Raw genomic sequence first — 13,407 nt, 5'->3', positions numbered from 1 at the left:
TGCTTCTGAGAGCAACAGAAACAGAATACTTGACATGTTCTCAGGAGTATTCTCCAGTTGAGTCCCTGTGGACCTCTTTTTTGTGTTCATTTCCTGCTTTCTGACCATGTCAGATATATTCCTCACAGTTTACCATTTTTTTATCTGCATCAGTTAAACTGCTCTATAATCCCATGTCTAAAAGCGTCTAATCTGAGGTGACCTAAAAACATTCTTTTATTCAGTCAGTCATTCATTTTTCACCTGCAATATTCAAGCAACTGCTATTTACGTTCACAATTCATCACACAAATACAAACTGTGATCATGACACAAAGAAAATGCAGCTGGACTCACAACTCTAGCAAAGGACTGAGTGGTCGTGATGAAAACATATTGTGATTAGTAATGAAAAGTAATGAACTGTTGTTAGAATTAAAGTGGAAAATCATTTGCATCACAAATATCTCATCATCTGGATAATCGAGGTTAATATGTTTTTTTTCTCATTGTATGTTGTTTGCAGGTGATGGATGATATCACCTGCAAAACCTTAGCAATGTCAATGAAATGACTGAAGAAGATATGCAGTTTTTGTCCTGTTTAAGGGACCGAAAATGGAAGTTAGTCTGCATGTGGGATCTCTGTGGTGAAGAAGAGACACAAGAGGGCAACTCCAGCCCTCTGGCTCTGACACAAGACAGATTGGGAAAAGGGACAGCTGTTCAGCTTTAGATTAGCTCAGTATATGAGAGGACAGGCCCAAGGACTGGTCACTAAAGAGACGTATGTCGTCCCTTGCCTAGCAAAGAGAACAAAACTTAAATTCTCAGTGGCATAAAATTCACATCATGTGAGGCAGTAGCCTTAATTTAAACTTAGGGCCTCAAGGTGCTGTCCTGCATAAAGTACATTTGCACTGACGTGCTGTGCAGTGAAAAAACTCAAATATCTTACTTTGTCATATCTGCTTCTTTGAGTATAAAGAGTATTAGTAAAAAAATTTAAGATAATTATCATGATTTAAAGAGAGCTGAGTTTATGTCACTGATTTTTTAAATTCCTAGTCTATTTATGTCGTTCGTGATTTGCAAACTGTCATGACTTTGAGGTTTACTACTCCTTCTGGGTTCAGCAAACTGCAGCCTACAACATGCTTGCCAACCTGCAAGGCAGAATTTTGTAAAGGATAGTAGAGCATCAGAATCTTTAATGAAAACTGAAGACTGCTTCCTTTGACCTAATCAAACAGCAAACATGGACACTGTAGCCAGCACCAGGGCAAATTGCTTTCTTGCTTCTGTAGATAGTAAAGAAGATGCTGAAGATAAGTGCAGCAAACACCAGTTTATTGGCATTCGTATGCACTGGTTTTCTTCTTAGCTTCTGTTCTTATTTTGTGGTTGTTATTTGTTACCTGAGAGTTCCCATTTGTCTCATCCTCCTATGCCTTCTTCCTCTGTTAAGTTCATTCCTGTTTGGGTTAATGTTACTCACCTTCTGTCTGCCTTGATTTGTCACAAGTATTAATTCCTTTCTCTTCTCCTTGGTTGTGTTCAGATACCCTTTTCCTCAGTTACACTACTTTTTCTACTTCCATGATTACCCCCATTTGTTTAAACAGTGCTGTCACCCTTTGTCCTTTTTTTAGTTGTCTGTTAGAGTCCTTGCATTATCCCCCCCTTGTATGGTTGTACTCATTGGACTTTTATGCATCTGCATTTAGGTCTACCATGCAACTTTACATTATATTACATGATGTTATTGTTCTATTTGTTAAGGAGGCACCAACATGCTGTCAGCTTGAAGGTATTATAAACACATGCACATATATACATGCGTGCTGTACCGAACTACAACAGAGATTGGGTATATGTAAAATAAGAATAATCAGAATGAAAAGCTTCACAGCTGTGTGTGGAAGTGAAATGGTAAAAGCCTTTTTTCCTTTTTGTGAACAGACTGTTGTTAGATTTAAATAAATAAATAAAATGTACATTTTCATACAGGTGAGAATTTAGCAGTCATGGTTTCCACAATTGTGATAATTTCATTTCAAATGTGTAAAGTTAATGTTGTGTAGACGAGGAACATTTTAATATAATTGTGTGTATTATGAGATGCACAGTATAGAAGTTTGTCTGATTTCTTCTTTTTTTATGGCAGTCTCTTTACATGCATTTCTGCCTACAGAGCAGTAGCAAGTGCAAATGTGTTTTCTGGTCTCAAAAAATCAAATTTACACACTCACACACACTTCTTCTGGCTGATAGTAAGAGACATCCTGGGTAGCCAGTAAATCTCTAAGGGAAAATCAGGCACTGCAAGACCACAAGACATGCACATCCATGGCACAGCTTGTACAGCAGTGTTTAAAACATGACAGCTATGAAACTCACTCAGTTAAAATGGAGTTAACAAACACAGCAGGATGGTGCTGCTACTTGAATGGGTGTGTGCGTGTGTGTGTGTGTGTGTGTCTCAGCCATAGTACTGCCTCTGACAGTTTGACTTCCTTTGTTGGATCTCTGAACTCAAGCACAGCAAGCTTCTGTCTCATGTGACTGACAGCTGCTGCTGATTTGAATCCACAAAGACAAATCACATCACAGTAAAGCAACTGCAGTAACAGTGTGTATTAACGGCTTGGTATAACACAGGGGAGAACCCACCTCATTAGCTGGACTCAAGCATGTGGATACGGCACCATCATCGCATCATCAAACAACATCAGCCTTCAAGGTAACAACGATGTGACACAGAGAACATGCAGAAATGTGTAAGAACATTTAGAATTAAGAATTCTTAATGGTAGAAAGTGTTTCTGCAGGCACAGAGGCTACTAATTAGAAATGAGTATGGCCTTTGATGAATATTTGATAAGCATGCAAATTGTTTCAGCTATTTCCACAGATTAATTTCTGTACATTTACTGCAATCTTCCAACTTGAAGATTTTTTTTTATAGAAATGTATGAAAAACAGTGACCTGAGGAAGAAGATGGGATTACAATATATTTAATTAGTGAGGTGCAGGCAAAATAATCATTTGACGACGTTGCATTTTTATGCATAGCATCTTGTTGTCATTAGTAAAACAAAAATTGAGTCAATAATTTGCAAACAGAGTTCTAGATCTAGTGTATCTTGTGGTATTTAGTCACATGTGACTTTTCAGATATATATATTCATTTTTATGGCACACAGGTACTTTGTTTACAAATCTTACTTAGTCTTGTTTTCTCCTGTACAGGGAAATATTATCACTTATTTTTTAATTGTAGGGAATAGATTACAGTAAAATTTCTTTCAATTAAGAAAACGTTTAATAAGCAACAAACACTCATTAACCAATTTGTGAGTATTAGCATAATTCTGATTTGTGAATTAATTGTATCAGGAAGAAAGACATGACAAGAAAAAGACTCGAACTATTCTGCATCTACTCGCAGAAGATGATCATGAAGCTGAACATCAGTACAGTCATCGCAATGCCATTTATTGCTTTTTACAAACAGAGACATTTACACAAGACACACCAGATATTTTCAGTTGTGCTATTTGGCAAACACACAGCATGGCATTGGAATTTGCATTCCACAGTGCAGAACACAGAGAAGTCAGCTTTTCAGAGAGAATTATTATTAGAACGGAAAACAAATGATTTCATTAATGGAAGATATTATAGGATTCTGGATCTTTCTCAGGGACTGTCAGATTACGATCATTGACATATTTGAGATAAAATAAATTGATATGTAGTTATCACTGTATAATACTGGAGAACTATTAATGTGCTCTGAAATATCCTTAGCTCCATAGTGGGCCCTGACCACAAGTAAACCTCACAGACAGTGTTGGGGAGTAACAGAATACGGGGAGTAGCCACATTAAATCAGATCATTTTAAAAAATTTAAAATATTTTTCAGACCATAAGGCACACCGGATTATAAGGAGTACTAAGTGAAACAAAACAGTCAGATAAGTCAAATCTTACTCAACTCATTCTTCTTACTTCCTCCACTTCTGTACCATTGATTCATTAATGTTGAATTCTCTCACAGCTGCTCTATTCCCATGTTGTTGCAGTATATTAATGACTGACGTCATATTGTGGATGGATTATCCCGTTGTTATTCTGACTGAAATTTACAGCATCCTGCCATGTGATTGCCTTTGTCCCCAGCCATCGGGAACGCTCACGTTAACTTTTATCGAGTGGAAAAAAGTTAGCATTCATCTTCCAGCTTTACTGTGTTTGTTATGCTAACATAGCCGTGTTGCTAGGAATCAGGTAGCACATCATTATATACCAGCTAGTCCAACCTTAGTAACCCAGGGGATAGCTCAGTAGGTAGATTGGTGGCCCCATGATCGGAAGGTCGGGGGTTCGACTCCACTGAACGGCTACCCTGAGGTACCCCTGAGCAAGGTACCGTCCCTACACACTGCTCCCTGGGCGCTGCACTGGTGGCTGCCCACTGCTTCACTGGGTGAATGGGTTAAATGCAGAGGAACTATTTCCCTATGGGGACTAACATGCACACTTTACCTACAAAAGTCACTGCTGTTTAGTTTTCTATCTTCATTTATGTTGGAAGTGATAGCAGAGCTGTACGTTTTAATTTTTTCAGAAATCTCTCAGTTAGAACATGGTATGTCATGTTTAAGGGGAAACTAGCGAACTAACTTCCTGCTGACTTCTAACGCCGTTAAATTTAATAAATTTTTATATAAAATAAATTTTTCATGGATGCCTGGATGTTAAACTTAATTGTTTCACCTGGTAGAGCAAGCCACGTTGATCATTTTATTAAAGATGAAAGAGTTTTGACAGTTTTTAACTCAAAGTGATGCCACAGCATTTTGGACCTGAAGAAGATGGAGTTTTGGACCCAGAGTACTCCACAAGGCTCCTGACTGCGGTAGCTGCAATGCTCCGGCAATCCATCCAAAGTGGTACTAAAACATTTTTTGACAGATTTTTGAGCGCCATGTATCACATAAAATCATTTTGAGGCCAGTAAGCACAACCAGAATTCAGGTTATTAGAAGCACTGTCAAATGTTTGAGAAAATTAAAGGATTTTAATTGCGCCTTATAGTGCAGAAAACACGGTAAATTTTCCAAAGGACAAAAAATTGCACCTTCCCAAAAAGTGCTATAAAATGTTATATATTAATATTTTTTCCACTTTCAGTCAGTCTTTTAAAACTACTTCTGCTTAAAATATTAATATCAAGTATTAATTATATTTTGGATGGTTTAACCGGGGTTTAACCTTTTAAATCCCAGTATCTTTACATAACTGCACTATTTTTTTAGCCAAAAAAACCCCCCAAAACTAAAATATTTAACATAAAATACATGGGACAAAGAAATGGGTCAAAGATTGGCACCAACAGGATCTTGATCCATCATTATTATTTTTTTTGCAGGGGCACATAAATTTAATAATCGTAGCCTGTATATCATGTTTTTCACTTTTTCCCCACTAAATGCTTACTACCTTCTTGCGTTCTAAAATAAAATAAAAATATGTAAATAAAAATACAAGATCAGTTTGAAGCAGAAAAACATTTATTTCAGAAGGATGTTGCTGGGAACGGGAATGGTATGAGAGAGAGAGAAAGAGCGCATATGTGGCTGGGTGTAACAGTCCTGCTCAGGTGGAGCAGAGGCTGCAAATGGGCTTTGCAAGTAAACCTCCCACATTTGCAGCAAGCGTTCCCAATTCTTCTCTTTTTGTCGATGCAAAACTCGCACTTCCCTTAGATCCACTGCAGCCGCACCCAGCGCAGTTGTGACGATACCTGCAGCGGCTGATGAGCGGGGAAGGCACACTCTCTTCATAATGTGTGTGTTCAGCATCATTTCTCCCACCTCTTAAATATACAGCCTCCTCCTGTATGGTTTCTGCCAGGAAAAGTCAAGGAGGTTGTGGAAGAGGGCCAATAGCCACCGATTTGTTCGCCTCCTACAGGAGTAGGTGCCAACAACCTAACAAAAAAACAAAAAACCCGAAAACATAAAACCCATGTATATTTTACACAAGAATATATTAGCAAGAATGAATAAATGTGTGCGTAACTGACGCCTACCTTATCAAGGCTGTCGACACCTCCTTTACATTTGTTGTAATCCTGTATTATGATGGGCTTTCTCTTCCCTTCATCGCTTATGTCTGGACTGTGGTGTTTTGTGCTTATTCTTGCCCCATCGAGGGATGTAAGACATAAGTGTGTGGGTCTTCGTAAAAGCAAAGGTGGAGGAGAAGACCACTCTCCCTCTTGCCTGGAGCAAATAAGGTGGAAGTCCAGGCTTGTTTTGGTGAATTGTGCCAACTAGCGCCAGTTTTGTCTTGAGTAGCTCATCCGCCAGTGCAAACGAGGTGAAAAAATTACTGCAGGTGATGACATGTCCCTGGAGCCCCTCTGTTATTTCCAGGACCACCCTCATCCCCTGGTTGACTTCACCACAATCGCCAGCTGCTTTGCCCGTGTACACCTGCAGTCTCCAGGCGTAGGGCGTTTTGACATCGCAGACTCCCCAAATCTTCACACCATATTTGTCTGTCTTTTTTGGCATGTACTGCCTGAAGCTGCCTTTAAATGGGATGAGTTGTTCGTCAACACAGACATGTCTGGGCTGAACAGCATCCCCAGGCAGTGCGTCCACATATGCCCAGAAGGCAGTCAACTTGTCATGACGTTGTCAGGGTCGGGATAGCTTTTCATCAAAATGCAGCGTCCTGCTGATGTGATGAAATCTCTTGCGGGACATTGTAGCCTGGAAAATGTGCCGTCCCAATTTTTCACTCCAGAGGCTAAGGGTTGATTCGCTTTTTTACCGGTAAACACCAGCCAAAACGAACAGCCCCACATAAGCCCGGAATTCCTCAGTGTCCATATCTCGCCATTCTTTGACAGCTCGTTTCCCATGCAGATTAGTCATCACCACGAACTGCTGCAAGATTTCGTCCGTCAGGGACAGCACAAAGCTAGAGATCAGGTCGGGAGAAAACCAGTGGCTGCTGGGATGTACCAGAGTGTCTCCGTGTTTGTTGGAAACCAAAATATTCTTCAGTTTTTTGAAGTCCATCCCGCTGCTGCTTAGTCCATCTCCCCTTTGCTCTCATTTTCAGACGAGACATCAGATGAGTCAGAATTGGACTCCAGTTGCTCTGTTTGTACCGCTGATGAATCCTCTGTGTCACCCCCAGAATCCTCGGAGGATGACGAGGAGCCATCCTCGCACTCAGAGTGAATGACCATTTCTATAACTTCTTCTGTACTGTAATATCTTGCCATCCTCAAAATAACTACTCCCACGCTACGGCTCATTCTTATAACCACGGCTGCAGAGCACCTGCATAAACAACCTGAGCTCGAAGACAAAATAAAGTCTAATTTGGTTTAGGTTCTTGCTTTTATATTTAATTTGTTTGTGTTGCAGTGTGGCCTTCGAAGAGAAAAGACTTTTGAAGTTAGATGCACACACTTTGTCTGAAGTTATACACACAAACCTTTTTATTTTTTAGGCACACACACCTTATTTTTTTTAAACACACATGCCATTATCCAACATTGATAGTGACACATATTTAGCATTTTAGTAGACAAGACACTGTTGCAGAAAACGTGGAATTTTGCTGCATGCTTTAAAGAATCTTCATGCCTTTAATTATGAATTAAATTAGATTATGTATACTTTAAAAATCTTACATTTGGATTATTTCTATCTCATTAAAAAACACTAAGAAGATCAGTATTCACCTAATAGTCGTCTGGTTCCAGGGAGGGTGACAGAGTGATGGAACAGCATGTTCCAGTGGAAATGAGTGATCTCAGTATATTGGTCTATATGACTACTGCAAAGTGCTAAATTTAAAAAAAAAAAAAAAGCGGAGGGGGGGGTCACATCTACATTTATCATCTGACTCTGCCTCATCCAGCCAAGTCTCTCTCCCTCGGGGACTGGTCCAAAACACCGGGATGCCATTTCAAACCTCCACCACTTTCTTTGCCAGTTTTACCTTCAAATACGAAATTGATGTGATCGGAGCAGTGCCAGACTTGGAACGTATAACACCACTGATTTAAATTATGCAATAACTGACTGGGTTCTTAAGCATACATTATGTTCCACATATGCAGTTGTATATGGCTCTCATTGGATGGTGGCACTCAAGTCTTTTGCTTCCATCTCATTAAATTGTCCTTTTCTATCTTTGTGCCTCTATTTTTCTCTTTTGCATTCCTTTGACAATGCATCCAGGGTGCTTTCAGGAGTGTGTCACATAAACCAGTTGCTAACAGGGTAAAATTGAGAGAGTGAACAACCTTAATGCAATACAAGTGAGAGAGAGGACAGCAAAGGAAGGACTACAAAGAGCAAGTAAAGAACCAGAAATAACAGTGGAACGTGTCCTTGTTCTCTTTGATAAACATCAATTTTATTGTCCAGTTAACTTTGGGGACAGGGAGCACTGTTCTAGGTCTCAGTGATCTTGAGACATAAAACAATGTCTCTTTCACATTAACACTGTGGCGACTCCAACAAAGTCCAGAAACCTAATAGTCACAGTGGAGTAGCTCAGTGGCCAGGAGCTCTGTCATTTCTTAATTTCTGCTTTGAAAGATGACAGGAATAAACAAGAAATCAACGATGCTACAAGTTCTCTGTTTTGATTTCTGCACAGCTTTGATTACCAGTTCCAAGATTTCTTTTTTTTTCTGTTGTCATGGTTTATGTTTGGGGTTTAGCTCTATAATGGACTGGCGATTTGTTTGTGGTGTAACCCTTCTGTTCCCATTCAACAGATATGATAGGCTCTATTCCCCATGTTAACCCAACTTGGATAAGCAGTTAAGAAATTGAATGAACAGATGGATCCAAAGCTATTTGTAGCTCTTAGCAATACATGTTTGGTAAGATTGAGTGGACATTTTAATACCAATCTTTTGCTATAAAAGCACAAATGTACTGTAACTCCTGACAATGTTTAAACCATTTATATACCCATCGAATAAATAAAAGAAGACAAGGATTATTGTAAAACAACAACAAAAAACAAAAACAAAACACACCAGATGTTCTCCCACTGCCACACAATTTGCACAAGTCACACACACTTGAATTAAAACAGACTCAGTCCTTTTTTCCCATGAATAGCTACTGGTCTAAATAAGTGGTCTTGCTGCTGTCTCCTTCCACTGCTCTGGGAGATGTGAGCAGACTCTCCAGCCAGACTCATTCTTCTCCTTTTACAGACTGATAGACAGATTTTCAGCCCCTGCAGCTGGAGTCATACCGCATCTCACATATTCTGTTCACAGAAAGTAATGTATGTAATGTGCCTACATGTAGAGTTTGGAGTTCTCTGAGGGTAGAGGTTCAGATTTACCTTTTCTTCTGTAAGAATAGCACTTTACAGGAAGGGCCAGAGTCGTCTCTATTTTTTGAGGCGACTGAGGTCCTTCAACATCTGCCAGAAAATGCTGAGGATTTTCTATGAGTCTGTGGTGGCCAGTGCGATCCTCTATGCTGTTGCATGCTGGGGGAGCAGGCTGAGGGTCGCAGATGCCAACAGACTTAATAAACTGATCCGTAAGGCCAGCAATGTTGTGGGGATGGAGCTGCACTCCCTCAAGGTGGTGTCGGAGAGGCGGATGCTGTCCAAGATAAAGACAATGTTGGATAACACCTCCCACCCACTCCATGACATGTTGGTCAGTCACAGGAGCTCGTTCAGTGAGAGACTGAGATTACTGAAAAGCACCACTGAACGACACAGGAAATCATTCCTGCCTGTGGCCATCTCCCTGTACAACGCATCCACTTAACACACTGTTTGCTGCTACAGCTACACATGTTTCTTTTCCAAATATTTATTTATAAGTGACTTATGTATGTATGTATGTATATATATGTATATATTGTACTATTCTTAGTTAGCGTATTGTCTGTCTTGTCTTAATGTTGGTTTAATATGGAGCCCTGTAACAAAAAATAATTTCCCCCAGGGATCAATAAAGTATTCTGATTCTGATTCTGATTCTGATGTTATACATTTTCAAACACTGGGAGCTTGTCAGACACTATATTTAACTGGCTTTGGCACAATTATTTTTGATTTGTCTGATGCAAGATGAGAATAACAAGCTTTGCATTGAATATATAATGTATCTATAGTACATATAAGATATCTAACATACAACTCCTATCAGAATAGCAAATTCTGATATATAAAGGTGTCTGGGAAGCAAACAAGCATTCTGTAAAACTGGTAAATTGATAAGGGCACACCCTCCTAAATTTTACTCTAAATACACCACATAAATAAATAAAGACGGTGTCAGTGTATATAATCTGGAGTTCAACTTGAGTGTAGCTCTCTATAACTCATTGGAGCGGATCATTATGACAAGCAGCTCGGAGCTCCCAGCCAGCTCTGAACCATCTCCAGCTTTGAGTCAAGGTGATTTATAAGAAGAGATTTCATATTCTCCTTAATCTCCTTTGCTCTATGAATATTTTTGAAGTGTCTTGCGTAGCATTTTGATCCATGGAATATGGTATATTAAAGAGATGGATTTGGTTGGCTTACATTTCAAAACAGAGTGTAGAAAAAAAAAGAGAGCAGATGGGGAGAGGATTGGGAGGAGTTAATCATCCCCAATCTGATCAGTATGAATATTTATGTAGAACTGAATTGCTGGTCAAGTGAAGGGGCTCTATATGCAGTTTAATCATAACTATATTATTACAGACAGGTCCCATATGGAAATACATGGACTAGTCAATCCATTACATGGACTAAATAGGCAAGTATCTCTATGGACTTTATGTACATCTTTGAGGATTAGCAAACATAAAAGCAGGAGGAGTTTTCTAGACTACGTGGAAGACTGAACTTGCTCAGGTGATCAAACATTGTTTCCAAAACTGACAGAACATTCAAGTGGAATACTGAACATCATAATCATTATGATTGTTATCCAAAACTGAAGTGTGCTATGCAATCTGGTTAACAGAGACCCTTTGCCTTCAAAGTAAATACTCATCTATTTGAAACCATGAGGTGCAACTTTAACTTTAAGGGCCAGTTAGCATTGCACACTGCAAGTTTTACTGCCATATACATTTTTCTCTTGGATCTACAGGTTGCAAGGAGGCCTAAAAAGTGAAGTATCTATCGAACAGAATAAATAAATACTAAAATAATAAGGTCACCCCGCAACATGTTGAGGAATTTTGACCCACTCCTCTATAAAGTGTTGCTTGAGTTTATCGCTGCTTTGGGGCATTATGCAAAGCTCTCTTAAGGTCTGACTACAACATTTCAGTCAGGTTGAGGTCTGTCCTTTGAGTGGGCCATTGCAACACATAAGTTTCTTTTTCAGCCATTTTGTTGTTGTTGTTGATATGCTTTGGGATCATTGTCCTGCTGCATGATGTGCATGAGTTCCAGCCAAGCTTTGGCTGTCAGAGAGATGGCCTCAAATTTGACTCTAAAATACTTTGATATAGATAAGAGTTCATGGTCAACTCAGTGACTGAGAGATGCTCAGGTCCTACAGCTGCAAAACAAGTCCAAATCCTCAACCTTGCATCATTGTGCTTGACAGTTGGTATATCAGTTTGTGCTGATATATTGTGCTTTTTTTATATTGAGTTTTTTTTCCCCAAACATGACACTGTGAATTATGGCCAAAGATCTCCACTTTGGTCTTGTCTATCAACAGGACATTGTTCCAATGTCTTCCAATGTCTTTTCAATTTTTTAACTGTCACGCTTTCTCCCATTTGACATGCTAACTGAGACCTGTAGAACGTGAAACGTAGCTCTTGTGATTTTTATAAATTTTTCTTTCACTGCTACGGCAAGGTCTGATGCATGGGGTGAGTTTGTGAAGACGGCCAGTCCTGGGAAGATGGTGACATTCTGTCCACACACACCAGAATTCTCCAGACTTGTAAAGTCACCAAGTAAAATGATGAGGGTGATTCATTCTTGGAAGTTGAGATGGGGCTGTAGTTCAAGTTAACTAGCACTAAATCAATATAATAATATCAGCACAACATAAAAAAAATATGAGCTCACATTAGAATCTGTCACAGAAAAAAATATATATGTGGTGGCAGATTTCTTTTGTCATGTATTAATCGCATATTTAATCATATCACATCAGTGATAGTAATTTCACTTTCTCACTTAGTTGTATGCATGTTCACTACAGAGGGGCCTTTTGCTCTACACACACAGTGAGGCCATTGTAATGGGAGACGTTAAACAGATAGTGAGACCCCTTCTGCTTATCAGGGATGTAAATTCTTAGGTGACGGCCAAGCAGAAAACAAGGTCATAATCCTCTCTGTGAGGGAGGAGGTATAGCCCCCCCTGTGAGAGGGGCCAACATGTGTTGTGGGACGTTCTTTCTTTCTGTGTCTCTGTATATAAGATGTGAACGGCAGTGACCACAATTCAAAGTTGGTCCTAGTGTTTCACAGGGATGCTCTCTCCACATTGCAATGTGTTTATTAAACCCACTTCAAATCAAGCTCACTGGGTGTGTTGCAAGTTAATTTCCATATAAAATAGTCCTCTCCTCTTGTTTTTATTTGGAAAAACAGAAACTTTTAAGTTTTGGTTTAGAAATGTATATAATTATAATTAAAATAATCTTAATTCGTAGAAAATACATATACAGTGGATTTTAGGACTAGTTGATATATTTGACTAATTTGAAAATAAAAGAAGACGATGTCAGCTAATGTTAGATTTTGCAGGTTGATTACATTAACGCAATGTATAAAATAAAACATATAAAAAAAACTTCCTGGATGTAATGTTCAGGAATGATCTTCTGAGTGACAAACCAAATCTTCATCATTTCAGAAGAATAAAACCAGCAATCAGGCAGATCGCTAACCACCACAGTTAAGTGACAGTCTGCTTAACACCATATTTAACCCTCTCAGGCTCAAATTAAACTTTTTGTTGCTAATGCACAACCAAGTCCTGCAGTGGTACGTCTGAGTGAAAAAAACTCATAAAATATGTATGTGGGGTAATCAGATTGTTAGTTTTTAACTGTTGCAAATCGGCAATGCCTGCCTCGAGAGGGTTAAAAATGATTATGAGAGATGCTTGTATTTCACTTTAAAAAAAAAAGGCAATAATGTCTACCATGTGAAATGCTTCACAGTATACCGAGTTAAAAAGCAAACACTCTGCTCTAAGAGGCAATATCCCACTAGAGTTTTAAAATTCAGGACAAGCAGCAAGCTTTATGTGAGCTGAATGAAAAGAACACGTGTGGGCGAGGAAAGAAGGGTGCAGACTCTTACAGAGTAACAGTGAAGAGAGACTCAGACATATATCACAATGTCATATGTTTAAAATTCATGCTACCTCATATCCAC

The sequence above is a fragment of the Rhamphochromis sp. 'chilingali' genome (genome assembly GCF_963969265.1).
Source record: "Rhamphochromis sp. 'chilingali' genome assembly, chromosome: 8".
NCBI classification, from domain to species: Eukaryota; Metazoa; Chordata; class Actinopteri; order Cichliformes; family Cichlidae; genus Rhamphochromis; species Rhamphochromis sp. 'chilingali'.
This window is presented reverse-complemented; position numbering follows the sequence as displayed.